Genomic DNA, 27,408 nt, shown 5'->3' on the forward strand with positions numbered 1-27,408 from the left:
TAAATGACAAATGGCTTTTTTGGCCAAAATGGAAACTTCTTGGGGATGCAGAGAATCAGTTTTCAGCTAATTTTGTGGGGGGGAATGGGGTGGTGGTGGTAAGGGGTTGTCTTTCGCAAATGAAGAGAGAAACTTTGACCAAAACTTGGGGGAAAAAATGGGTTTAGGGTGTTTTTGTATGAACACCTGAAAACATTTCAGGAAAAATTTACATGAGAGCAAAAGCCTGTTGACTTTCAGCAGCATTTTGTTTGGGGACAAAACATTTTCCAGCCACTTCTAATTTATACTTAATTATTTGTATATATTGTGATGGGGCAAGGCCAGATGGCTATGGAAGAGTAGTGGGAGGTAAAAGAAAAGGAGTACTTGTGGTACCTTAGAGACTAACAAATTTATTTGAGCATAGGCTTTTGTGAGCTATAGCTCACTTCATCGGATACATTTGGTGGAAAATACAGTGGGGAGATTTATATATATATACACACACACACACAGAACATGAAACAATGGGTTTGATCATACACACTGTAAGGAGAGTGATCACTTAAGATGAGCTATTACCAGCAGGACGGGGTGGGGGGAAAGGAGGAAAACCTTTTATGGTGATAATCAAAGTGTACCATTTCCAGCAGTTAAAAAGAATGTCTGAGGAACAGTGGGGGGTGGGGTGGGGTGGGGGGAAAATAACATAGGGAAATAGTTTTACTTTGTGTAATGACCCATCCACTCCCAGTCTCTATTCAAGCCTAAGTTAGTCAGTTAGTTGTATCCAGTTTGCAAATTAATTCCAATTCAACAGTCTCTCGTTGGAGTCTGTTTTTGAAGTTTTTTTGTTTGAAGGATAGCCACTCTCAGGTCTGTAATCGAGTGACTGGAGAGATTGAAGTATTCTCCGACCGGTTTTTGAATGTTATAATTCTTGACGTCTGATTTGTGTCCATTTATTCTTTTACGTAGAGACTGTCCAGTTTGACCAATGTACATGGCAGAGGGGCATTGCTGGCACATATCACATTGGTAGATGCGAAGGTGAACAAGCCTCTAATAGTGTGGCTGATGGATTAGGCCCTATGATGGTGTCCCCTGAATAGATATGTGGACAGAGTTGGCAACGGGCTTTGTTGCAAGGATAGGTTCCTGGGTTAGTGGTTCTGTTGTGTGGTTGCTGGTGAGTATTTGCTTCAGGTTGGGGGGCTGTCTGTAAGCAAGGACTGGTCTGTCTCCCAAGATCTGTGAGAGTGATGGGTCGTCCTTCAGGATAGGTTGCAGATCCTTGATGATGCATTGGAGAGGTTTTAGTTGGGGGCTGAAGGTGATGGCTAGTGGCGTTCTGTTATTTTCTTTGTTGGGCCTGTCCTGTAGTAGGTGACTTCTGGGTAGTCTTCTGGCTCTGTCAATCTGTTTCTTCACTTCAGCAGGTGGGTATTGTAGTTGTAAGAATGCATGACAGAGATTGGGAGACAACAGAGACTGTGCAAGGAAGGATAACTTCTCCTCACCTCCCTTGCTGGCTTATGATGAAAATGGCTCAGTAGACTGTGACCCTTGTCTCTAGAGAAAGAAGGGTTATGTGGAGGGTCACAGTGAGCCTCTGAGGCTAGCGAAATCCGCCAGGAAACGCGGGACCCACGGAGGCAAGGACAGAGCTTTGTCACAATACATACTGGTCTGTTGCTCTCCCCACCCCTTCATATGTTGTCTGCAAGGACTTTGTCTACTTATCTGTCTGAACATTGGCTAGGAAGTAATGCCCCAGTCCTGACTGGACCCTGAGGTGCTACTGTAATACAAATAAAAATGTCTTACATTAATGAAATTGATTTTATTCATATTCCTTCATTTTCCAGTAGACTATCCAGATCTGTTTCCCAGGTGACCTGGATTTGATGAATATTGATAGATTGTAGAGTGTTTTATTCGTCTCACTAGGGGCATGTGGAAAAGTGCCATTTTTATTTTCTCCTGAGTCCCCCAGATCCTTTCTGAAAAGTAGCAGTTATCTGTGTTGAAAATAGTTTGTATCGCTCAGTTTAAATTCCTCTCTTTAATGTTCTAAATTCCCTGGAATTATAAATAATTTATCAATAAACTTTGTTATTTTTCCATTTCTCTTTCCAGAGAAGACCTTATAATTTTGGAAGCATTTTAAGGGAAAGTCAGAGTCCTATCTATCCCTTTGGACTCATTTTTTTTCTTGTAGTGGCTTTTGTCATATTTGTATGGCATGTTCGATTGCATTTGTCATGACTTTTATAAAGCATATATAACAGATATCAGAATCTAATTTTGTCTGCCATAAACCAGATTAATAGAAATCCACTGGCCTAAGTAAACCTATTCCTGTTATACCATGGAAGCAGAGTTCTGCTGCTAAACTGCAATGAAAACTTAATATTTATTGTTAGAAATGGGTATGCTATAATCAAATGATGACCAGAACAATGTCCAACCCTATGGCATTGGAATAAAAGTGTTAAGGTTGAAGCTGGAAGGTTTTGAAAAGACTATTTTTGTGGGCAGCAAAGGGTCATAAATCAGCTTGTGATATAGAGATCTGATTCTTCTGTCACTTAAACCAGTTTAGCTCCCCTGGCTTCCCTGGAGTGACTGTTGTTTTTTTACTGATGTAGATGAGAGCAGAATGAGGCTGTATAGCCTTTCAGAGCACTGTGAAGAGAATCCCAACCAGATTTATAGATCATCAGGCTTTAATGGGACCACATTCAGGTTGGGGAAGGCTGGCTGGCTCTGCAGACCATTCAGAAGTCTCAGCCACGGTATTTGAGGGTGCATTTTTATCTCACCCAATTTTACACGTGTCTAACTCATTTTACTTAGGCTAACTAGAGTGCAACTTGATTAATTATTTAAAAGTTATACATCATGATAACAAATATAAAGGAAAAAAGCTAGGGAAAACTATTACCAAATAAAATTATTCTATAGTAATTATCTTATTCATTGAAATGTAATTTAACTTTAATGTCATAGTATGTCAACATTTTTTCCCAATTACAGGACAATCCTAGTTAACCAAAGTTTATTTTGTACAGATAACTGTCCTGATTCTGATTGCCCTTTTCACCAGTTTTACACTATATAGAGTATAAAATTGGCATAAGAATTTGATTTTTGTTTAAGATAAGTGTGGTGTGCCACCGAATGCAAAATTATTTTTACAACAAGGTTTCTGAAGTTTATGATAGATGCAAAACTCCTATTGGAGTATGTAATCACGTTTTATGTTAGACGCACATTTGTAGAGTAGCTAGCTAGCTCAAGATTGTTGGCAATAAATGTTCAATTGTATCTTCAATATTAAGAGAATAATGTCTGCATTTAATTGGAGTGAGCAAGTTAATGAAATATGTCAGTATATTGAACATATCCATTGGCAATGTTTACTGGGATACTGTTAACTTAAAAATCATGGGCCTGATTTTTTAATGCTTTGCAGCTCATATAGTTATTTGCATCTAGGGATTTAAAATGCTGCTAAATCAAAATGGCAGTTTTGCATCCCCCTTTGATAATTACTTTGCTCAGGGGTGACTACATACTGCAAAATGGTGGGAGGAAAAACAAATTTCTTTATCTATATTACTAGTACCTACTTTAGATTACTGAAAATGAAAGAATTTCAGAAATCTATGATATTTTTCATTACTTACACTGCATGTTTACTTTTTACATTCCACTCAGCTTAGCTATTAGAAATGAAAACCACTTCACTGATTTTTTTTTCTATTTTTTATTTATCATCAGCTTCACTTTCAGGTTCTCAGTGCTGCAATATTTGTGCTCCAACTATTGCAAAAGACTGTCCGGTGTCGTACAAATATTTTAATATTGCTTAACATTTCTACTGATATTGGGTTTGGGGAACATTTGTCTTTACAAAGACTGAAGTTTGGATCAAATTTGAGAAGCATGTTTCCCATAGCTAGCAAAAGGCAACTCCCTCAAAACCCTTCTTCAGTCAGTTCAACCAATCACAGATCTTTCAACCAATACATACCCCAAGACTCAACGTGAATGGGAAACGTTAATTGCATATTACAGAAATGTACTACTGTCATACGTTTATAAATTATTCCTTAATGCTCATGTTCCATAAAATTGCTCAAAAGAGACAAAAAGCCAGATCCTTAGCTGTTGTAATTCAGTATAGCTCTATTACATTAATTAGCCCAAAACATATATACAAAATTGCAAAGAAAAAAATCATTTCCAATATTTTCCAGTCAACTCCATCAGACTGGTGCTAAAGGCAACCAGTGGAACATTGCACTAAGTAATCATAAGTAACTTCATATTAAACTAAATAGTGAGTTCTAAATCAGGCAGAAAATACACCAAATATTTGATTCCATTTGGATTCCATTGGACCACAGTGCCATATGATGTAAAATTATGATGTAGAATTGATGGCAAATCAATTTAAGTACAAGCTAACCTATAGAGAGCCTTTGCCCATATAGCTATGATGTCATGAATTAGTCTAGCTTATAAACATCCTTTTAACATGTTAAAGCAAATAGGAAATTAGATTGGTTCACCATGAAAAATTAAAGGAAACTTAGTTTGCCATCAAATAACAATAATGTTCTGATAAATCCCCAAGCCACAACAATTCTAAATTAGTTATTCCAATCTACCTGTAACATACGTGTAGTTAGTACATTTGCACTCCCTTACTGCAAGACCGAATGTGGTTCATGATGTGTGAGAACTCTCAATTTAAGACCAGGCTGTATGTCTTACTGTAGGTAGAAATCAAAGTTTTGGATTGAGGAGAAATCCACTATTACGGTAGTTTTCTAGAAATCCACTAGGTGGAAATTATTTTCTTACTGAACAACTTTGTTCTGCCAACTGAGGCCATTACCTTGGATTATAAGAGTTGTAAATGAAGCATTTTTTCCTGTATTGTGCATATTACAGATTCTTGCAAACTTATCACAAAAACAATTTGCAGTGCAAATTACAGAAAATGGTGGAACAGAGGGCCTGATTCTTTTACTAGACTGATGTAAATCAGGAGTAATTCTATAAAAATCAATAGAGTTAAACTGATGTGACACTTATATAAGTAGAAGAAAATCAGGCCCATATTATGGGCAATATAAAGACAAGCATTTACGCTAGTAAATTAAGCAAAGACAAGTGAGAAAACACATGGTTTAATATTAGATTTGTTCAGAAATGGACAATGGTTGAAGCAGATAAAGCAGAAACTACAGAGGAAAAAGCTCTTTTACCGATTCCTCCTCTGTATCCATCAATAAATGTTTCAATAAAATTCTGATTTTCACCTTTACATTCTCTTCCACTCTCCTCTGAACTTGTTACCTAACTCATAAAACACAAGTCGGAGTGAATTTTGGATAAGGGTTGGAATCCATTCAAATGCATTGGAAGCATATTTTAAAGGAACATGACAAGCAGTCATGGCCTTAAGCTGCAGCAAAGGAGATTTACGTTAGATATTAGGAAATTCTTTCTAACTAAGGATCGTTAAATAGTGGAATTGGCTTCCAAGGGTGGTTGTGGAATCCTGTCATTGGAGGTTTTTAAGAACAAGTTGGACAAGCATCTGTCATGGATGGTCTCGGTATACTTGGTCCTACCTTAGAGTAGGAGGATGGACTGGATGACCTCTGCTACGTTTCTATGACTTAAAAAAAGCAGCTATTGCCCTTGCCTGCTTGGGGGTGGGGAGCAGGGAAAGAGCTTGGGACTGATTCTCCTGCGTCCAAGCGCTGCTTCCTAGTAGTTCTAACTTGTACCTGTAATGTACGGTCCTTAGTAAATCCTGTGCCAGTGGAGCATAGGTGCAGCAGACAGGCGTTCTGCCATGCACCCTCCCACACTCCCAGCACACCCTTTACATTGAGGAGGCAGTCACAGGACCTACAACTGGCACATCCATTTCCTTCCAACGGGAGAATTTTCAGTTGGCCAGTTGCAGACAGTTTCTGGCACCCCTTCACCTACCTCCACAGGGGCCAGGTCAAATCACAGAATCCAGCCTTTTGTGATCTTCACTGAAGCAAAGAAGAATGGAAAGTGCCAGCTACTAAGTGCCTAAACATGCAAACCCTTACCCTCAGGTGTAGAGTTTACTACCGAAAGTTGCCCAATAATTATTTCTGTGAATAGTCTAATTGAAGTCAGTGCCATTCACTCCCTATGCTTGGTGGTAGAGGCTTCTTGGCTCAAGCCCATAATAAAGAATTCCTTAGTGGAATCCTTCCCCATTTTAAAGAGCATTTGTAATATTTTTGCCTTTTTAGCACTTTCATTCTCTTTTAAAAAATTATTACTATGATGTATACTACAGTGATGGTGTATGAACTTTGACAGAAATCAACTCAACTCAGAAAACTGATAGAGCTGATGGAACAAACCAGAAAAATATGCTACAATAGAACCTCAGTTATGAACACCTCAGGAATGGAGGTTGAACAAAATGTTGATTGTTCTTTCAAAAGTTTACAACTGAACATTGACTTAATATAGCTTTGAAACTTAATATGGAGAAGTAAAATGCTATTTTTAATCATCTTAATTTAAATGAAACAAGCATAGAAACAGTTTCCTTTCCTTGTCAAATCTTTTTTTTAAAAAACTTTCCATTTATTTTTGGTAGGTTGTGTTTAACACCATACTGAACTGCATTTGCTTTTTTTTTTTTTTTTTTTTAAACATTTCTCTTTCTTAAAGCCTGAGGCCTTCTGTCCAGGGGGTGGTACCCTGGCTCAGAACCAAATAGATGGAGCCAAATCTCCAAAACATCTAACTAAGGATTACATTTCATAGGAGCACCAATTATTTAGCTTTGGTTACTTTCTTGAAATACTATATACATACAGTGGGCCATATTCTGCCCTTATTTGAACATGTTTAACCCAATTACTAGAGCAGTGGGTCTTAAACATTTGCCAGCTGCCTAAAATAGCCAAATTATTTACAGTAGAATAACCTCGGTATTTGAAGTATTCAGAGTATTTCCTAGAGTAATAAGGAATATTACAACTAGTGAGGTAGTCATATATTAAATTTGGTATTTTGTAATGGTCCAGCACTTTATATGTGCAATCTCAGTATTTCTATTTTTAAAAGGATTTTTTTTAAAAAAAAAGCTGTTCCTGAATCACACAGATCCTGTTTTATTTATCTTCCTTTTCTGTTCTTGTGCCTTCAGTTCTTTGCTTCTATTTCTTCTTTCCACCCATTTTCTCCTCTCAAAGGATATTCAGTCTTTAGTATAGTCCTAATAATTCACTCCTCAAGTGCACTTATAGATAGTGGAGAATATATAGTGCTGATTTTTGGGGGGGAAGCTACAGCTAAAATGGTTCAGCTGTTTCTCAGAACAAGGTTAGGGGAAAATATATTGTTTTGCCATATTAAAAATAATTGCTCCATGCTTTGAAAAGGAGTTGAAATTTGGCAGGAAGGTCACCCTGTTACCATCACTGTGGAAAGACAAGTGATAAGCCTGTGAAAAATCTCAGTTTGCACATGCTCAGTAGAGGTTTGGTAAGCGTTGGCAGATAAATTCTGTGAAGATTTCATCTGTACTGAGCATACTGCATACCCTCATAACTCCTATGTGGGGAATGGACTTTGCCAGCACCATCCTCAGAGAGCAACTGAGCATAGAGGGAGGTAGGGGATGAGCAGGACTTTCCTGCAATTACACCTCCCACTTATAGGGCGACCATTGTGGTACCAGGCACCGGAACTAAGAGCAGTGAGTCCGTTTACTTTGTGTTTTCAGTGCTCCCCTGCTGACACCCAGGCAGAATGAAGCCAAAGGAGGAAGTTCAAGTTGCCTGACCCAAATGCAGAGGGGTAATTAATTGGGGGGTGAGGGGACAGATGAAGGGCAGTGGGACATAGACAGGAGCATGGGAGGAGGTGATAGGAGCTTGGGAAGTAGTGGGGTTAGGAGCAGGAACCAGCCAGGGTGAGGGAACAGATGCAGGAGCAGAGTAAGGCACAAAACAGGAAAGGGGTGAAGAGATAGGAACAGGAGGGGGTGTGGGAAGGGGGAGATATGGGCAAGAGCTGAGGACAAGGGCAGGAGAAAAGGGAAGGACAGGAGCTGGGGCTGTGGGGTGACAGGGATAAGAACCAGACAATAGCAGAAGAGAAGGGGGCAGTTGTGGGATAGGAGCAGAAGGGGACAGGGAGAGGCTGAGGAGGACAGTAGCAGAAGGGTCTATAGCCACTCTCCTGCAGAACCTGGAACTGAATCCGTTATTCCCAAGACTCAACATTCATGTGTTGCTAGCAAATAGCTGTGAAATCCACTGAGAAAGTGTTTGTCTCTATCGCTCTCTTGTAACAGGTCAACTTAGAAAAGAGCGGACTTTTACTGCTTCCTGTCACTCAGTTAACTCAAGTGGTAAAGCAGTATGCTGTGGATAAAGAATCCAGTCTTGCTAATGACTCATGTAGTGGAGCGGTCAATGTGGTTCCACCTGGTAAAATGTTTGGTTTTTAAAATTTTCAAATTTTTTTTTTAAAAAGCCTAGAAAATTATACTAAAAAAACCTGTTAAAAGAACTTTAAGGTAATTAAGTTAAAAGTTGGAAATGCCAGAATTAAGGTTGCCCGAATAAACTTAATTTGTCTCCCATGTGCATATACATTAGGATATAGTCTTTAATTACATGATCACTTACTATTTTTTCCACAAGGCCCTTAGCTTCTTCAGTGCACAGGGTGGGCCTGCCCTGGGAATGCATCAGGGTGCTTTTGTAAATTAGGCTGTTGTCTGTAGGACCGTGGCCTCTTTTGCTGCAGAAGTTTGAAGGTGTTTAGTAATAAAGGTAGAGCACTGCAGAAACAGAAAAAAGGACAGTCTCATGGTGAAGGCAGTTGAATGCTGCCTGGAGAACTGGATTATATCCCTGCCTCTACCATAGAGTTCTTATGTGATGTTGGGCAAGTCACATAAACCAACATTTTCAGTTTGCCACTGTGTTCCTCATTTACTGGGTACTCTATTTGAGGCATGTAGCAGGGTATGATTTGCAGAAGTGCTGAGCATCCATATCTGCAACTGAGGTCAGTGTCAGCTTTGCTTTGAACATGTAAAGTGCTAGAAAATGCTAGGTACCAGTAATCGGGCCTGAGGTTTTTCAAATTGAATACCCAAAATGAGTTGACATGTCTGACAGTGGTGGCTTTAATCTCTGCATCTCAATTCCCCATCTGTAAAATGGGAATAATAATACCTCACCTCCCAGAGGTGTTCTGAAGATAAATTCAGTAATGTTTGTAAAGAACTAAGATACCATGATGATAGCACTATAGAAAACCCCCTGAAGAATTTAAATAATTCTGTATTCAGTGTATAGTTTGGATGACATACAGTCAGGGGTGCTGGAACAATTTGTGTAGTGGGAGTGCTGAAAACCACTGAACCAAACTGTAAATTCTGTATATGATGGAAACCACTTCAAGCCAGGGGCTGCTGCTGCACTCCCAGCTCCCCTAGTTCCAGCACCTAGGCATACAATAAACAATGCTTGGGGCCACACACTGAATGATGAGGATAAAAAGAAATATTGAATAGTTACCCATTCACTAAGTATCATCCCTCCTATGCACTGAGTGAGGCAGGGGCCACTGGAAAAAAATAGTATGTGACATAATTAAAGACTGTATCATAATTAATACACACGAGGGGGCTGAATTAAGGTTTCTCAGACAACCTTAATCCTGGCATTTCACAACTGTTAAGTGCTTCATTTGGCAACAGCAACATTCTGTAAGTGGAGTATTTTAAATATAATACTGATAAATAGGCAAATATTCCTTAGCACCTTGTGTAAAACCTGTACTCTATCACTGCATAAGTCAAACAAACTCCAACAACTTTTTCTGAACTTCCCACCTTTGAATCTTACTAGCCCTTTAATTTGCATGCATTACCACCAACAGCAGTACTCACTTTGGACTCACTCCTGTTGATCCTCTTCACAAAATGAAAGTGACAGATTCTGTGAAGGGGGAAGTATTGCAGTGAGCTATATGTGAGCACTGAGCAGAACAATGCCACGAGTAAGCAGCTGAACCTTGAAGGGAATGTCCATTGAATTAAAATACAATAGAAGAGGCTAATTCAATTAGCAACTGATGCCTGTTGCTTGAAGAAACCTCACTGAGTTTTGCAAAAACAGGAAATAAAGAGCCAATGAGCCGGTTGTCAAAAAGAAAGAAAGCAGAATAGAAATACCTCAGGCTTGTTTAGCTTACCTAAAAATCCTTACTTGAATTCCAAGCTTTCTAGCTTTATTCAGTCTCCCTATAACCTTTTTTCCCTCCCCTGTTTGTGTCTCCCTTCCACAGGTAAAAGACACGTACTGTTCCTAGAACTTTGATTGTACTTCCAGGTTGGTCTTTTATCCTGCTCCCCTTGGAGCATCCAGTACAGCTATTTGACCATTACCCCAGGAATACTTATAGCATTGACTCACATGCAGTCTTGAATGTGGTATTTCCTATGTTCCTACCACTGCATGATACAAACTTTCATTAAAAAGAGGTGTGTCCGGCCACTTTTTAGCATATTTTAGCACTCTTTAGCATATTTTATTGGCTAGGCTAGAGAGAGCTGGAACTTAAATATCATTCAAATATGTCTAGTCTCCCAGCTATCCTGCCACCCAGACCAATATAGTGAAAATAGGCACAGTAGTCATGGCTTCAAAGAACAATGCATTACAATAGGTTTCAGAGTAGCAGCCCTGTTAGTCTGTATTCGCAAAAAAGAAAAGGAGGACTTGTGGCACCTTAGAGACTAACAAATTTAAGTGAGCTGTAGCTCACGAAAGCTTATGCTCAAATAAATTTGTTAGTCTCTAAGGTACCACAAGTCCTCCTTTTCTTTAATGCATTACAATAGTAAACTCATTTTTCACATTAGAAAACCTTGTTAGAAGGCAACCATATTGTAAAGATCCCTCTTGGTAGCAATGAGGAAAAAAAATGAGTCAAACATCAGATCATTAGATTTGATCATTTTTATGATCAGTAAAAAGATCTTGCAAAGGTGAGATGCAATGCCTTATATAAGGTAATGGATTTTGGGAAAGGTTATGATCACCAAAAAAATAGAGCAAAATCATTCTCATTACTGTGCAAATAGGAGATTTGATCATTTTAAGAATTCCTGCCTCTTTTACATAAACCAGTTTTCTTTAACATAGCAGTGAAAACAATTTTACTTATCTCATGTCAAAGTTTATGTTGTGTATTTAAAGGATTTGTTATCTTTAACAGCATAAGTGAAATCATCACAGAATATGGCCTCAGTAGTCAAATGCTTTTTAAAATATTTAAGCCATTCTTGTCTGTATCCCTTGTCATTAGCTGGTAAATCACTAATTTATTTCTATTAGAATTTATATAGTTTGCAGCAATTAAGAAGAAAAGCATAATTGCTGACAAACCCAGGGCACTATTTAAATCACTTCCTTGTTGACAACATATTTCTCCTTCCTAAAACTAAATGTCACTGAAATCTGATTTGTGCAGAACCCTTGTGGACTCATCATTCGAATGTACTGCACCTGTCACCTGTGTGCTAGCATTCTGCTAAGGATCAATTTACATAACCTCATTTAATGGTTCATAAATCATACCCATTAAGCCCAGCTAACAGGAACCAAGGGTTCTAATTTATGCTGCCTTTCATAGCAGAAAATTGGGAGGCTGGAGCCTGTGGATAAAGAACCCAGGTCTTGCCTTTGATTGTTGATTGTGATGGTAAATGTATGGATGATGAGAACAGATTTTCACTTTATTGATTTCCTGCCAAAGCACAGCATGCTTTATTGTGAAAGGGGGCCTTTTGGCAGCAGTGCTAAAAGTGGCAGTTGTTTAGGAGCCCTTTGCCAAGATGACATCTAAGACAATACAGAGTGGTAAATACTAAAATAATATCAAGCTGAAATGATCATTTTGTCTTTTTTTTTTAAAGAAACTCCCAAAAGGTTCATAAAATCAGTGATGTTTTCTCCCAAAATGCACCTCACTAATTGATATGAAACCATGTAATTACTGTGAGGTATTAAATTAAACCCCCCCCCCCAACATTTCTTAAATTCTTTATTCTATTATAAATTATTCATGAAATCTCATTCAAAGTAATGCAGATGTTTGAAACCCACTAGAGAATGACAGTTCAACCGGAGTTGTGTGTTGGGCCTGTCTTGAGCTTTATACTCTTTCTTCCTGCATTTTTTTAAACACCTGGAAACATCTTTTTCTTTCTATTTTACTTTTCACCTTTAGGTATGTGACTAAACATAGTTCTTTGCCAGATGTCATCTTTCCACAAGAGTTTGGACTGAGAATCAAAATACCAAAAATGTCATAAGATCACTTTCCAAATGGAAAAACTGTATTGATTTGCTTCCATCACCTCAGTCTTGCCAAGGAGTGTATATTGCATGCTCTCATTTCCATTTGTTCTATAATTCTCTGCTGAACATAGTGACCTCTAGTAAGATTTACTGTTTTTCTTTTTCTTTACTTTGGACACCATGATCAGCAAGACAGCATTTAAGCAGTGACCCTGCAAACGTTTCTGTAGGTGAGTAACTTTACAGGCTTATGGGCACAGTTTGCATTGTATGCAAGTGTTAATAGCAATGCTGATACTAATTTTATAAAGATGAAAAATATGCTGTGCTTGTTTTCCATCTAAATTTTAGGGATTAAGCTGCACGGCTCTTGCCATAATCCAGCAAAGCATTTAAGCGTACAGAAGAACCTCAGAGTTGCAAACTGACCGGTCAACCAAGCACCTCATTTGGAACCGGAAGTATGCAATCAGGCAGCAGCAGAGACAAAAACAAAAAAGCCCCAAATACAGCACAGTACTGTGTTAAACGTAAACTACTGAAAAAATAAAGGGAAAGTTTTTTTAAAAAAAAAGATTTAACAAGGTAAGGAAACTGTTTCTGTGCTTGTTTCATTTAAATTAAAATGATTAAAAGCTGCATTTTTCTCCTGTATAGTAAAGTTTCAAAGCTGTATTAAGTCAATGTTCAGTTGTAAACTTTTGAAAGAACAACCATAACATTTTGTTCAGTTACGAACATTTCAGAGTTATAAACAACCTTCATTTCCGAGGTGTTTGTAACTCTGAGGTTCTACTGTATGCTTAACTTTAAGCATGTGAGTAGTCTCTTCAATGTAAAAAGGACTACTTGGAGAGGAAGGATGGCCTAGTGGTTAGGATGCTAGCCCCTAGCATAGTAGAGTGTAGCCATGGTGGTGAGAGGGGCTAGGTACCCCAAGTGCATACCTGTGCAATGGTAGGCACATGCTCAGGGCAGCTAGCCCTATGCATCTCTATGGCCCCACTCTAGTTTTAACACAGTAACTTGATCAGAGCTAGTGCAAGTGTGTCTCCACAAACTGGGAATCACACCTCCAGCTTGAAGGGTAAACATAGCCCTGTGTCTCTGTACCTCAGTTCCCCATACGTAAAATGGAAGCAATAGTATTTCTCTACTGCCCAGCGGGGTTGTTGAGCTAAATGCATACATTAAAATATTGTGGGGTGCTCAGATGATGTGGGGGCCACATAAGTATCTTAGACAGATGTGCTCAGGGGTGTTGGAACAATTTGTATAGTCGGGGCGCTGAGAGTCATTGAACCACACTGTAGACCCTCTATATGATGAAAACCACTTCAACGAGGGGGTATGACAGCAGCCCCAGCACCCCAAGTTCCAGCCCTGGGGCTTGAGTACTTTGCTACACTGAGGTCAGAGTGCTCATTCCTTTGCAGGATTGAGCCCTAACTTAGTTTCTCAACTTCATGAACATCTGTAGCACTGTCTAGAGATGGGAGATGGTGGGCAAATTTCTTCATGCAGCTGTGCTAATGCACCTCAGACCTGAGCTGTAACATCCCAGCTATTCAAATCCTTGGCCTCTGCTAAACAGAAACTACCAAAGCTATTGAAGTGTGTGATGGCTTTGTAACGCGAGTTTGCAAGGGGATAGATTCACATCACCTTACTCATTTTCACCTGTGACATAAACAGTATTTCAGCTCAAGAGACCAGGGGTGAAGAGTTTTAGATGAAGGTATCAATAAGCTCAAGATCTGCTGTACTAAAAAAGACTTGGCTATTGGATTCCTATCTTCTATAAAGTTTATTTCAAGTTTCTGTTAAATCATATTAGCCCCCATTAAAAAAATACTCATTATTATTATTTATTAATTAACAATAAAATGAGTGTTATTTGTGAGTACCCAAAAGTGTGCTAGGAAGCTTCATGAAAACAAGGAAAGACCAGGGCACAATCGTTTTCTTTGAGGATGTCTACCCTTCAAGCTGGAAGTGTAATTTCCGGTTCGGCTAGAGATACACGCACTAGCTTTGATCGAGCTAGTGCGCTAAAAATGGAAGTAATCTTACTTACACCAGTCTGATATTGGTGTAGCTCTGTCAATTTTAAATGGAGTTACATCTGATTTAGTAATGATTAGTGAAAGGAGAATGAGGCCCACGGTGCCTGCTCCAAAGCATTTATAAGCTAAGGCACTGATCCTTCAAAGTTTGTGCACATGCTTAACTTTACGCACTGTGAGTAGTCCCATTGATGTCACTGGGCCAGATCCTCAGCTGATGTACAGTGGCATAGTGTCACTGAAATCAGTGGCGCTACAATGACTTATGGTTTGGCCCAATGGAGCTAAGTGGGACTACTCACAGAGTGAAATCCAGGCTCCATTGAACTTAATGAAAGTTTTGTCATTGAGTTCAATAGGTCCAGGATTTAACCCTGCTGTAGTTCTATTTAGCCCCCGTGACTTCAGTGGGGCTACCCACAGTGCAGAAGGTTAAGCATTGTGTAAGTCTTTGCAAGATCTGATTCTGGAAGCTGCTTTGCACAGGTGGACACTTGTACCCAGGCATAGACCCATTGAAGTCACTCAATGTTAACAAAATTTGAGTTAATATTTAAACAAAACTAAAAACTAATTTAACAGAACCATCAAGCTATGTATATGCCTTTCTGAGTTGCCAGGCCCCCTGAACTTATGTCCCAGTCCTGTAAGCTATTCCACATAGATCCAAGTTCAGCGATGACACATGTGAGGGTAATAAATGGACAAAAGGTTGGGGAGGGGTAGAGAAGAAGTAGAACAAAACTTACAATAATGACATTAGGTGGTAATTCGTTGTGTTACACAACTTGATAGTTCTATTTAATTAATTAATTTTGTTTCTTGTTAACGTTAACTTGCTTTTCTGTTCAATGACATTCCCATTCTTCAGTGGGGTTGATCACACTATGTAAAGTTAAGTGTGTGTAAGTCTTTGTGGGATCTGAGCCTGCAAGCTGTTCCATGCAGGCAGAAACTGGTGGCCTCCCAGAAACCTGTTGAAGTCTGTGCAGTGATCCTGTGTGATCATTCCTTGTAACACTCCTATGAATTAGCTGATATTATTTCTCCCATTTTACATATGAGGAAACTGAGGCAGAAAGATTGTGACTTTTATAAGGCCAAAGAGGAATTTAGTTTGAGAACCGGGATTAGAAATGAGTAGTTCCCACTTACTGGTCCTGTGTTCAGTCCACAACTTGCTGTATATTGGTAGTGCAGGAGTAATTTAATTGAAATTAATGGAGTTACACAAATGTAAAACTAATGTGAGATCAGAATAAAGAAACTTTTCCAATAGAATGCACTACAATACATGTTTAGAAGAGTGAAAAATCCAGTGCACTCAATATTTTAAACATTTTAAAACAGTGAATAAGTAAAGCAGATTGTCTAATGTCTTGAAGTATGTGGGGCTAAAATATATTCTGATCTCACACAAGTTTTACTCTGAGGCCTGGTTTACACTACAAACTTAGGTTGACAGAAGTTGCATTAAGTTGATCTAATAATGTATTTGTCTACACTACTGAGTCCCTTCCGCCGACCTAAGTGGCCTGTAAAGTCGACTTCTGTACTCCATCTCTGCAAGAGGTGTAGCCCTTGATTCGACATCCACAGGTCGACATGGGGATAGTGTAGACACTGCATTGTGTAATTTGAATGAATTGGCCTCTGGGAGGTGTCCCACAGTGCTCCACTGTGACCACTCTGGAGAGCATTTTCAGCTCCATTGCACGTCAGCCCAGTACACAAGAAACAGCCACTTCCCTATTAAAGCCCCGGGTACTTTTGAATTTTCATTTCCAGTTTGATCAGTGTGGAGAGCTCACCAGCACAGCTGATCATGGAGATTCCAGACCAGCATGGAGCACACAGGAGGTGGTGGATCTTATTGCTATGTGGGGAGCAGAATCTGTGCAGGCAGAGCTTTGATTCAGCAGAAGAAATGCTGACATCTATGCCAAGATCGCGTAGGGCATGGGTGAGAAGGGCTACACTAAGGACCTGCAGCAGTGCCGCGTGAAAATAAAGGAGCTTCAGCAAGCATATCAGAAGATAAGTGAGGCGATCAGTCACTCTATGTCTTCCAGCAAGGCTGCTTGTATGGCATCACATTGTTCTATGTGATGGCTCCTCTATCAGCTGTGTAAATACTGCAGGATAAGGCGTGAGATGTTTTTTAATGCTCACAATAGTGTACAGCTGAGTGGGGTCCATGCTTATCGTGCTATGGTGTCCACACAGGTAACCCAGGCTTATGAAAAAAGGTGCAAAAAGGCTTTGTTTGTTTGCCATTGATTTCAGGGAAGGAGGTAAGTGCATCATGGGAAGCTAACACCGTGTTTCTATAACCACCTGCGCCAATGTTTTGGTCCCATAAGGCATTGTAAGCCCAACTCAAAATTCCACTCAGCTACGTGCACTGTGGGACAGTTACCTGCAATGCAATGCTCCATGTGTCGATGCAAGCCCTGCTAGTGAGGATGCACTCCGCCGACAAAACAAGCATAGTGTGAATATGCAAGATCGATTTGCTTAAATAGGAGGCTCGATGTTGACTTACATAAAGTTGACTTAACTTTGTAGTGTAGACATGGTCTGATATTACTTCAGTAGAATTACTCTTGATTTACACACAGAAATGAGATTAGAATTGTGTACTCTATCATTTGCAGCTGCATTTTATTGTACTTGCAAAATTCTGGGTGTAAATATGCCTTTTGAACCATAGTCTTATGTGTATATTTCTTTGTTCCTTGATGGGACATGTCCCTGGACTGATGATATAAAAATTTGAAAATCTCACTGTAAACGCAAAATTCCAGATGAATATTGAATTAAAAGGGTGGAAGCCTTATGTACTCTAATCTGGTTTTGCTGGAGATAATCATTAAATAACAACAAAGTATTTCTCATGTATTCCATAAGGAAAACATGTACTGGAGATTCAGAATTTGACTAATAAGGTTTCTAAATTTATTAGTCCCTCACTAGATTTAGAAATGAAAATCATACTGAAAGATACTAATACATTTGATTAATTTGAAAGAAAGAGACTAAACAGAGAAAGAAATAGATTATTTGAATTCACAACAAAAATAGCATACAATTCTTTTTAAGTCTCTTTCTTGGAGTCCTTTCCAAAAGTCTCCTCTGTTGGAGACTCTAATTAAACTCACCATTGGGTAAGAAATGTTGGAGAGATTTTGTTTTAAAAAATTTTTTGGATTTTCCCCCAATATCTCTCTCACTTCCTTTGGAAGCTTCAAGAACTTCCCCACTGAAGTCTGTAAATAATTTATATTCCCATGCAACAGTTTTATTTCCAAAACCGAGCTGATGGAAACAGTGGGAGAATAACACACCAGTAATGTATTTCATTCTTTCTCTGCTAACAGGAGAAAGATTTTTTTTAATATATATTTCAGATGTGGTTTGGTGGGGGAACAGATGGCTTCATTTTCATATTAAGTACAAGTCAACTTGAAATTAAATAATAAACTCCATTGAGTGCCACATTTACAAAGTGGTTTCAGTCTTTTGTAAACATAAGTCTCCATTTGCTTATGCAGACAGGTAGTTAGCTGTTCAATTAACCATACGATCTGTTGCACACATGCACAAATGCTGGGTTTTGCGTGGGCTAAATTGTGGGAGCAAATTAAGTGCCAGATCCTGAGAAGTGCTGAGCATCTGCAACTCCCATTGACTTCTAGTATCTCTTAAGAACAGCCCCTTAAAGAATGGTGTTTAAAATCGGGCCCATATAATCCAATTAGAATCCTGCTCCATACCCTCCCCCCCAAAAAAAGAAAAGAAATTTGAAGCTAACTTGTCTGATTTTAAGTGCTGTTAGTACAGCGCATATCATACCTTTCAATCCATATAAAACAGTTTTGATGAGATGTACGGTATCAATATTGATAATAGTGCATGCTAATGATGAAGTTTCCACTTTATATGCCCTTGTTCTTATAAATTAGCCTCTTAATACTCTCTCAGTGAAGTTTTCTTTAATTGAATTTGATTTGTATGTTTTTTCACATTTGAAAGGATTTTCATTCACTAATTCAGCTGCAGTGGAAGTGCATGAGAAACCAGGCTGTCAAGGGCCAAATTCATCCCTGGTATAACTACTAAACCCAGTGGAACTAGACCAGAAGTATATCTGGCCCAATGTAGTTCTTCCATTTAGATTTAATTAATCCTTTGTGAGCCAATTTCATTTCAATGGCTTTATATGAAACAACCAATATGGCACAATTCTTCTGTCGAAATTATATTGATTGCTTTGTAGACCGATCTCAGTTGATGGCTATATAGAATTTCTTCTCCTTTAAAATAACTAAAATAATAGTAATATTATTTTAGGCCTTCAACTTTTTAGGTTTTAAAATATGTAATCTAATTTGTATATAAAATCTGAAGTTAAAATACATGTGTACTGCATACATTCATGGATTCTAAGGCCAGAAGGACCCTTGTGATCATCTAGTCTGACCTCCTGTATAACACATGCCATAGAACTTCACCAAAATAATTCCTAGAGGATATAGAAAAACAACCATTCTTGATTTAAAACTTGTCAGTGATGGAGAATCCACCACTACCATTTGGTAAATTGGTCCAATGGTTAATTACTCTCCCTGTTAAAAACTTACTCCTTATTTCCAGTTTGAATTTATCTAGCTTCAGCTTCCAACCATTGGGTTGTATTATACCTTTCTCTGCTAGATTGAAGAGCCCATTATCAAACATTTACTCCCTCTATAGATAATTAAGGACTGTAATAAAGTTGCCCCCTAACCTTTTCTTTGTTCAACTAAATAGATTGTATTCCTTGAGTCTATCGCTATAAAGCATGTTTTCTAATTTTTTAGTCATTCTTTTGGTTCTTCTCTGAACCCTCTCTAATTTTTCAACATGCCTCTTGAATTGTGGAAATCACAACTAGATATAATATTTCAGCAGTGGTTGCACCAGTGCCAAATTCAGAGGTAAAGAAATCTCTGCACTCCTATTTTATATTCTCCTGTTTATGCATCCAAGGATCACATTAACCCTTTTGGCCACAACATCACATTAGGAGCTCATGTTCAGCTGATTATCCACGCAGACTCCCAAATTTTTTCCAGAGTCACTGCTTCCCAGGATAGAGTATCCCATTCTTTTAAGTTTGGCCATCTTTCTTTCTTTCTTCCTAGACATATACATTAACATTTAGCTGTATTAAAACTCACATTGTTTGCTTGCACCCATCCTACAAAGTGATCCAGATTGCTCAGTATCAGTAACCTGTCCTTTTCATTATTTACCACTCCCCCAATTTTTGTGTCATCTGTAAATTTTTAAGTGATTATTTCATGTTTTCTTCCAAGTCATTGATAAAAATGTTAAATAGTGTAGAGCTAAGAACTGATCCCTGCTGAACCCACTTAGTGATTATTCCCTACTTACAGTTACATTTTGAGACCTATCAGTTAGCCAGGTTTTAATCCATTTAGTGTGTGCCATGTAAATTTTGTATTGTTCTATTTTTTTAATCAAAATGTCACAACCTGATGTTATGTTATGTTAAAATGTTATGACAAATGTCATAAGTCAAATGTCTTACAGAAATGTAAGTGTATTATATCAACACTATTACCTTTATCAGACAAACTTATAATCTCATCAAAGAAAGATATCATAAGTTTGAGAGGATGTCAATGTCACATAGACTGACCTATAATTACCCAAATCATTTCATTTACTCCATTTAAATCTTGGCACAATGGTAGCTTTCTTCTATCTTCTGGAACTTCCCCAGATTCCAAGACTTAGTGAAAATCAACATTAACAGTTCAGTGAGCTCCTCAGCCAACTCTTTTAAAACCCTTGGAATCAAGTTATCTGACTTGCTGTTTTAAAAATATTTAACTTTAGTAGCTGTTTTTTAACATTCTCCTGAGATACTAATGGAATGGAAAGAGTGTTTAGTGTGAGTGTGTGTGTGTGTGTGTGTGTGTGTGTATAACTATAATTATATTATTACTCCTGATTTATACTGGTATTAGTGAGAGGTGAATCTGTCCCTCCTCCTTTTGCAGATATAAATGGTTGCGTTTGTGAGGTAGAAGGTACAGATTTCCAGGTCATTATATATGAAACCTTGGCAATTCACTCTGATATATTTGAGTATGGTTATTTATTTATATAATATATGTATAAAATTTGAAATTTAATTTGAATTATTTAAAAAACAGTACGTTTCTATGTAGGAACAAAAAAATGGCAAGTGCTTAAAAAGCCAAAAAATCATATTAATTTTTGGATCATAATGGAACCTTAATGCTAAAATATAAATGAGGTCACTATAATTATTAGTCTGAAGTTAACAAGAACTCTTTTTGCTGTTGCTCGGTTCCAAGATACAGGCTTATTCTGAGAGAATAATTATTCCACAGTTTTTCCAATCAATGATCTCAAAGAACTGTGCAAACATTAATGAATGAAATTAACATGAATGTAATTTACTGTAATTAAATCTATAGTTGTTCCTTTTTTTTTCTTTTTCTTTTTTTAGGAGCAAAGAGATACTAGCATCCAAGCCTATATGCTTCCCACCATCCACCTACATCATCATGATCATATGCCAGGGAGGTTCTCTCCTCATCAGGTCAGTAATTAAGGATATTAGTCTGTAAAATGGGAATATCATTTGTTCACCTTCCTCTTCATTCTGACTGTCCATTTTCCTCAGCCTAATCCCATTCAGTTTGACAGGTTTCAGAGTAGCAGCCGTATTAGTCTGTATCCGCAAAAAGAAAAGGAGGACTTGTGGCACCTTAGAAACTAACAAATTTATTTGAGCATAAGCTTTCGTGAACTACATTTATTTTGTGACTAAGCAACAGCTGCAGTGGCTGCCCAATATGTTGGAGGGGGCAGGTTGGCTCTTTTGTGACTAATACGGCTGTGGACTTGGCACTAAGTCCCTGATCTTGCAACTATGTTTTGCATATATTTAACTTTTAAGCAAGTGACTAGTCCCACTGACTTCAGTGGAACTACCTGCATGCTTAATATTAAGCATTTTGACAGAATAAGGACCTAGGAATACAGAAGTTTGAGGCATGCTATCCCTTCATCCCCTAATAGATTAATTGGCTGACATTCTTAATTTTAAAAATGAGCCTCTTGCATACTAGATGGAGATCAGCAGCTAGTGCTCACTTTACATTTTTTTCCTACAAAAGGGTTTTGAAGTGTAAGTTAAATATTTTGGGGGTATTTGCCTTAGTCAGAAAATATATTGATCCAAAGTTCTAGGCTATTTTCTTGCTTCTCAGAAAAGTTCACTTATGCACATCTGCAAACTATTAGTCTTAAATTAAATACTATTTCTCAAATCATTCTTATCTGTAGAATAGATATTGAACCAGCTCTTGTGGTTGCTTTCCTAATGAGCAACAGTTTACTTTCTAGCAACCGCCAAACACTATGAAAATGGTTTCATTTACTTCCAGAATTTGCCAAAAACAGATGATGACTGAAACTGATAATGACTATTTTCTAGTCTTTATTCCCAAGTAATTGACCATTAATTATAATATCAATAGGCTGTGGATAAGTAAAGCAGACACATGTTAGGGCTACATTTCATTTGTAACTGTTTTGTATATATCATAAATCTCTAATATTGGGCTATTGTCACACATGATGAATTATTGTAAGCATGTCAGCACATAGTGGAAGTCAAGTACATTCAAATACTACTCAGTCAGAATTGAATTTGGCATGATAGTCTCATAAAAGGGGACTCAATTGAGAGTTTCCACTTGCCTGCTCTAAACTTGTCACTTGTAGGTGCTAAAGAGCTTGTTGTGTTGGTTTAATTAGTCAACAAATCGGTCCTTACTTGATTGCGTGGTCGTATCACATATGTTAACACTTCAGTGTTTGATGGAGATATTAACAAGTGACAAGAGTCTCTTGGTCTATGGACTTTAAAGAAGAGAAGCTCTTCTATATTATTTCATTTGGCCCTGCCAATATTTATTAGATCATGCAGCCTGTAGGCTGCCAGCAAAAGAAAGACAACACAAACATTTTTCAGGGTTATGCTCATCTATATATCCCAAAGAAGGGTCACTAAACAATCGATGGTAGAAGAGTATAAGTAAGATAAGTGTTTTCTACCACCGCTTACAAATTCATTATTTGATACAGTTTGCTGCAGACCTCCTTTGAGCTTTTTTCACTTAAAGATAATTTATGACAAGAACAGAGAGGTTCTTGAAAATGCTATAGCAACTGGAGCTGAATGATGCCACTCTGGCACTAGATGCATAGTCACCAGAGGCCAGTAAAAAGGAAGCTTGCATTTGTATGAAGAACTGTATTAGTTAAGCATTCATCAGGGTTGTATAAAATATTCATATTAATGGTTGGTGGAAGATTAAACAAAAAAACTTCAATAATTAAAATGGCTTATTCCCAGGAATTGGGGGGGTAGGGAAAAAGTTGGTCCTCTGCAAGTTTGCAAAAGGGCTTGTCTATTCACTTTCTGTATAGCAGCAAACAAAAGAGGAGTGCATACTTTATAGGCTCCACTTGTTTGGTCACCATTCTGTTATAGCTTTTATCTGTGCACTAACAGTAATCAAGCCTCTGAGCTTTTGCCATAATAAAGGGAAGTATATTGCATATAGAAAATCTTACTTATAATTTTTCACAGGTCTTTTGCTTGGATGAACCATATAAAACATTTTAATAGGTTCCATAAATACTATTAATCATGAATATTATATAATGAATGTGACAGTGTGTGCAGAATCACAATCTGTTTGTTTTTTAATTAGAAAGGTTCTCTGAACATTATTAATAGTATGCTAGGTAATTTTACTTTTCTTTGCTAAAGGAAAGGCTAACAATCTGGAAGATGATGTAAGCAATTCCCTGATGAGAGTGAATACTGATTAATATGACTAAAAGCTCATTGCTACCACCTCCATAGAAACCCAAATCGTGCTGCCTCTCTGGTTCTGAATTTTCACCAAAAGCTCAAACTGAACCTTTTCTTTTTTTTCAGTGCATAGGACAATTTCCAAAAGTATGTTTTCATTCTCTGATAATTGTCTTAGATCATAGTCTGAATTTTTCAGACTCATTGTAGAGCTATTGTTGCAATGTTACTGGTATAAGGAAATGCAGGCTATTGCACAAAGTCCAAATGTTTGAAATAAACTCTCTTAATAGCTGCAAAATTGTCCCCTATAATTACAGGTTCTTTGTTGTTTGCTTAAGTTTCTCCAAACATAATTTTGCACTCAAGTTTATTTGCACACTCAAAACATCAGACTTATGTGTACAAATTGCATTTTTGTGTAAAAATCAGATAAGCTAGTCATCAATATGTATGCACAAATGTGGGTGTTTTTCTCACAGGAAACTTAGCTGTGGAAAATTGTACCTGCAAATTTACCAGCTGGATTAAGGGCCTTTATTAACATACATCTCTCTCTCTCTCTCTCTCTCTCTCTCTCACACACTCTCTCTCTCTCTCTTCAATGAAAGGCGGTAGATCTCTTTGCTGATACAAGCCCAAATGCAAAGGCCTCTCTAAAACAGTTTTTTTATATGCATAACTGTTACCACAATCTCTTTTTATCCGTGGTTCTAAAACTTATTCTGTATTTTAGGAACTATGTTAATGATCACAGATCAGTTCATTTGCAAGCATTCAGAGATATTGTTGGATGTATTTGTATTTTAGTAGTGTGTAGGGCCCCGATCAAGGGTCCACTGTGCTAGAAACTTGCAATCACACAAGAAAAAGATGGTCTCTGACCCAAGGAGCAGTTCATCTTTGTTTTGTTTTTTCCCCAAAAACAGTGAAATATTTTTGACTGTGTGTGTATTGTGCATGCTTGGCATTTATCTTATAAATATCCATTGCATTAATGGATCTAACCCCTAGCTGTGTTTGGGTCCTCAGTCATGAGCCTTGTTCTGATAAGCATCTGTGCTCAGATACCTCCTATTTTTTAGGGAATAGGTGTATGATCCCAATCCTGTAAATTGCTGGGTACCTCCTAAGAGTAACTGAGTGCCCTTAATTCCCACAGACTTCAATGAGATTTAAAGGTATTCAGGGATTTCAGGAAGAATTTGGCACCTTACAAGATCAAGGTCACAGCACTTTAAGTGGGCAACTGACTGTAAACTTGCTGTTGCTGGATCAAAGGTAACTAACCTTGACATTTCTGTCAATGCATGTCTCCCTCTACTTCAGTTCAAATTTTTTACTCTTAGCCAATTATTTCAAAAATAGTTTTAAACCCTTATTAGTCCAAAGGTGTTCTTTAGTATAGCCACTGATTAGTACCTTTCCCTTCCTCACCCCCTTTCCTCCCTTTTGGCTTTTATTCAGACCTCCATAATTGATTTTATTTGTTAAAGGATGGTCTTTTAATTATTTGACAGCACTGGCCGTGTTCCCCCTCCCCTCCATTAAGGTTGAATGCCTTACTCAGTGTGACGAGCATGAATGAGAACTAGTTGGCTGAAGCTCAATCCAGATGAGATTGAGGTGATGCTGGTAGGTTGGAGAAAGCAATCGGAAGATATGGCAAGAGCTTCAGTGGGAGTTTAAGGTGCTCAGCACCTTGCAGGATCAGGAACTTTACTTAGAACTGTATTAAATGTGGTTTTACATAGCAGTTAATTGAAGTTTTGCAATGATTGTTCAGAGACAAATATTTAGTAAACCAGCTCCAAGGAAAAGCAAGGGCTTCAGCTGATCATTAGTGAAACCTGAATACCACCTTAATCCAATAACAGTACAGCTTTGTCTGCTATCAATAGTTTGAGTTTAATAGAAGGATAACAGGTGCATGTACAGACATCAGCAGAGATGGAGGGAACCATGGACTAAAAACTTTTGAAGGATTTGAACTTTTCAAAAATCAAGTTATATTAGAAATTCAAACACTAGCCAAAGGGAGGGAGGTTGAATGGTTGTTCAATTCCCCAAGACAGTTAATCAGCTTTTAAAAAGACTGACCAAAAGGAGAAACAGGCAGAAGGAAGTAGCAGGTGAGCCATGGTTGCATAGCAGGAAGTAATTTGTACAGCACTAGTGTGGTATAGGAAGTTTAGTTAAGTAGCAATCCTGAGTAGTTTGAGTGATCATCATGGCACTAGTCTGGAGGTAGCACAGATAAATGTGCAGTGGGTGAGGTTACATAGAAACCTTTAAAGTGAAAAGTGACTATCTTTTTATTCAGTAGATCTGGTTCCTCTGTCATGTCTGCTCACTGGGGTGTATCTACACTAGGTGTGATTGCAACACACATAGGCATACCTGAGCAAGCTTTGATTGAGCCACCTCACTTAAAAATTGCAATGTAGCTATGGGGGCACAGGTGGCAACAGGGCCATCCCTTGGGTACGGCGAATCCAGGCGACTGCTCCAGGCCCTGCGCTTTAGGGGGCCCTGTGGGCTGGTGCGATTGGCTGGTGCGGTAGGTCCCAGAAGTGACGGGTTAGTCCCGGAAGTGATGCATTCATCACTTCCACCCCGGCCCCACACCCTCCTAGGGACGGACCTGGGTGGCAACTCCGGTGACAGCAGGGATCTGGGCAATTTTATTCCCAGGTGGCTAGCCCATGCTGCCCCCTGTGTTGCTGCTATTTTTAATGAGCTAGCTCAATCAAAGCTATCTTAGGTATGCCTACATGTGCTGCCATCACACCTCCTGATTGCAGTGTAGACATACCCTTAGGCTAAAATAAGTTCTTACTGCCATCATCCCTGTAGAAGCAATATAACTGCGAGAGTGTGAGCTGGATCCTTTTCCAGCTCTTGCATTATCAATATAATTAATTATGTTTCAGCCGCAGGGCCACTGGGTTAGATTCTTTCTTGTGCTGTGGGGTTAGGCCATAGAGATATTCCTCAGCATAGCACATGCTTGTATATGTATGGATATTACCAGCCATAATCACATCTTTATAAAGCATTGATTACTGAGACCCAAAACACAGACTGATTCTCAGTGCAAAATCAACTTCATACACCCCTTGTAATAAGGAGGAAACAAAAAACTCCAGTTTCCATCCATGTGTACTTGGGTGCCCTGCATTGGTAAAGCGTGAGTTAGTGAAATGGTACTTAGCTGGTGCTACTAAGTTCTCTGTGTAAATATGCATCCCTCAGTCAGACAAACAGTTGCCAAATGACAGATATTCCGCTCTTTAAAAGTAGGGCAGATGGTGTGTTAGTTCTCAGCTAGCATTAGACACACTGACCAAATATATGGTTTAAAAGAAAGAAAGATTGAGGTGCTGGGCCAGCCTGAGATTAGTAACCACATTCTTTACAGAAAACAACGAACACCGAACACACACAACCAACACCAATTCCATATATTTCCAAACTCCAGTAATGGTGTGTAGATTTCCATGCGCAGACTGCAGTCTGATGCTTTACCAAATATTTATATCCAGCTGGACATTCACCTTACATGGTTCAAATGTTAAATTGTCTCTGTGCCACTCTGCCGTTACATGCATTATATAGTGAGACACCAAAGTAGCACCTACCCAGCAGTTTTAGTACTAGATTCAAGGGTAATGCATATACTAGCACATGCATGTGGGGTTTCGGTAAGCCACAGTTGGTTCACTCAGAGTTTGCTACTGTGTAGGCCATGGCACCTTTAGCAATGGGACCCAGCCCTAGGATTGCAAGCAAATTCATTATCCCCACTCCATGATGCCTTAGATGCTAAATATGTAACTGTTTTCTTCATCTTGAATTACTTTTAATATGTGCCATATTTCACAACAAAGAAATACTTGCGTGTCCCAGCTATGCAGAAAGAAGAAAACAACAGCTGCTCAGAACTGACTTTAGTTACAACCTAGATCAATGCTAAAAACAGGTCAGAATACGGACTTTAATGACACATAGTTTTGCACTGCAA

General features: G+C 38.4%; 1 long non-coding RNA gene across 3 annotated transcripts in view; it reads left to right on the plus strand.

Moving 5' to 3' along the window:
• The window catches only part of LOC122460597, a 122,292-nt gene that overhangs the window by 41,814 nt on the left and 53,070 nt on the right, over positions 1–27,408 (plus strand). For all 3 annotated transcript variants that reach the window (XR_006282009.1, XR_006282010.1, XR_006282008.1), the window contains exon 3: positions 21,003–21,095. This is a non-coding gene — a long non-coding RNA (uncharacterized LOC122460597). The remainder of the gene's footprint in view (positions 1–21,002; positions 21,096–27,408) is intronic.

Source organism: Dermochelys coriacea, chromosome 6 (genome assembly GCF_009764565.3).
Source record: "Dermochelys coriacea isolate rDerCor1 chromosome 6, rDerCor1.pri.v4, whole genome shotgun sequence".
NCBI classification, from domain to species: Eukaryota; Metazoa; Chordata; order Testudines; family Dermochelyidae; genus Dermochelys; species Dermochelys coriacea.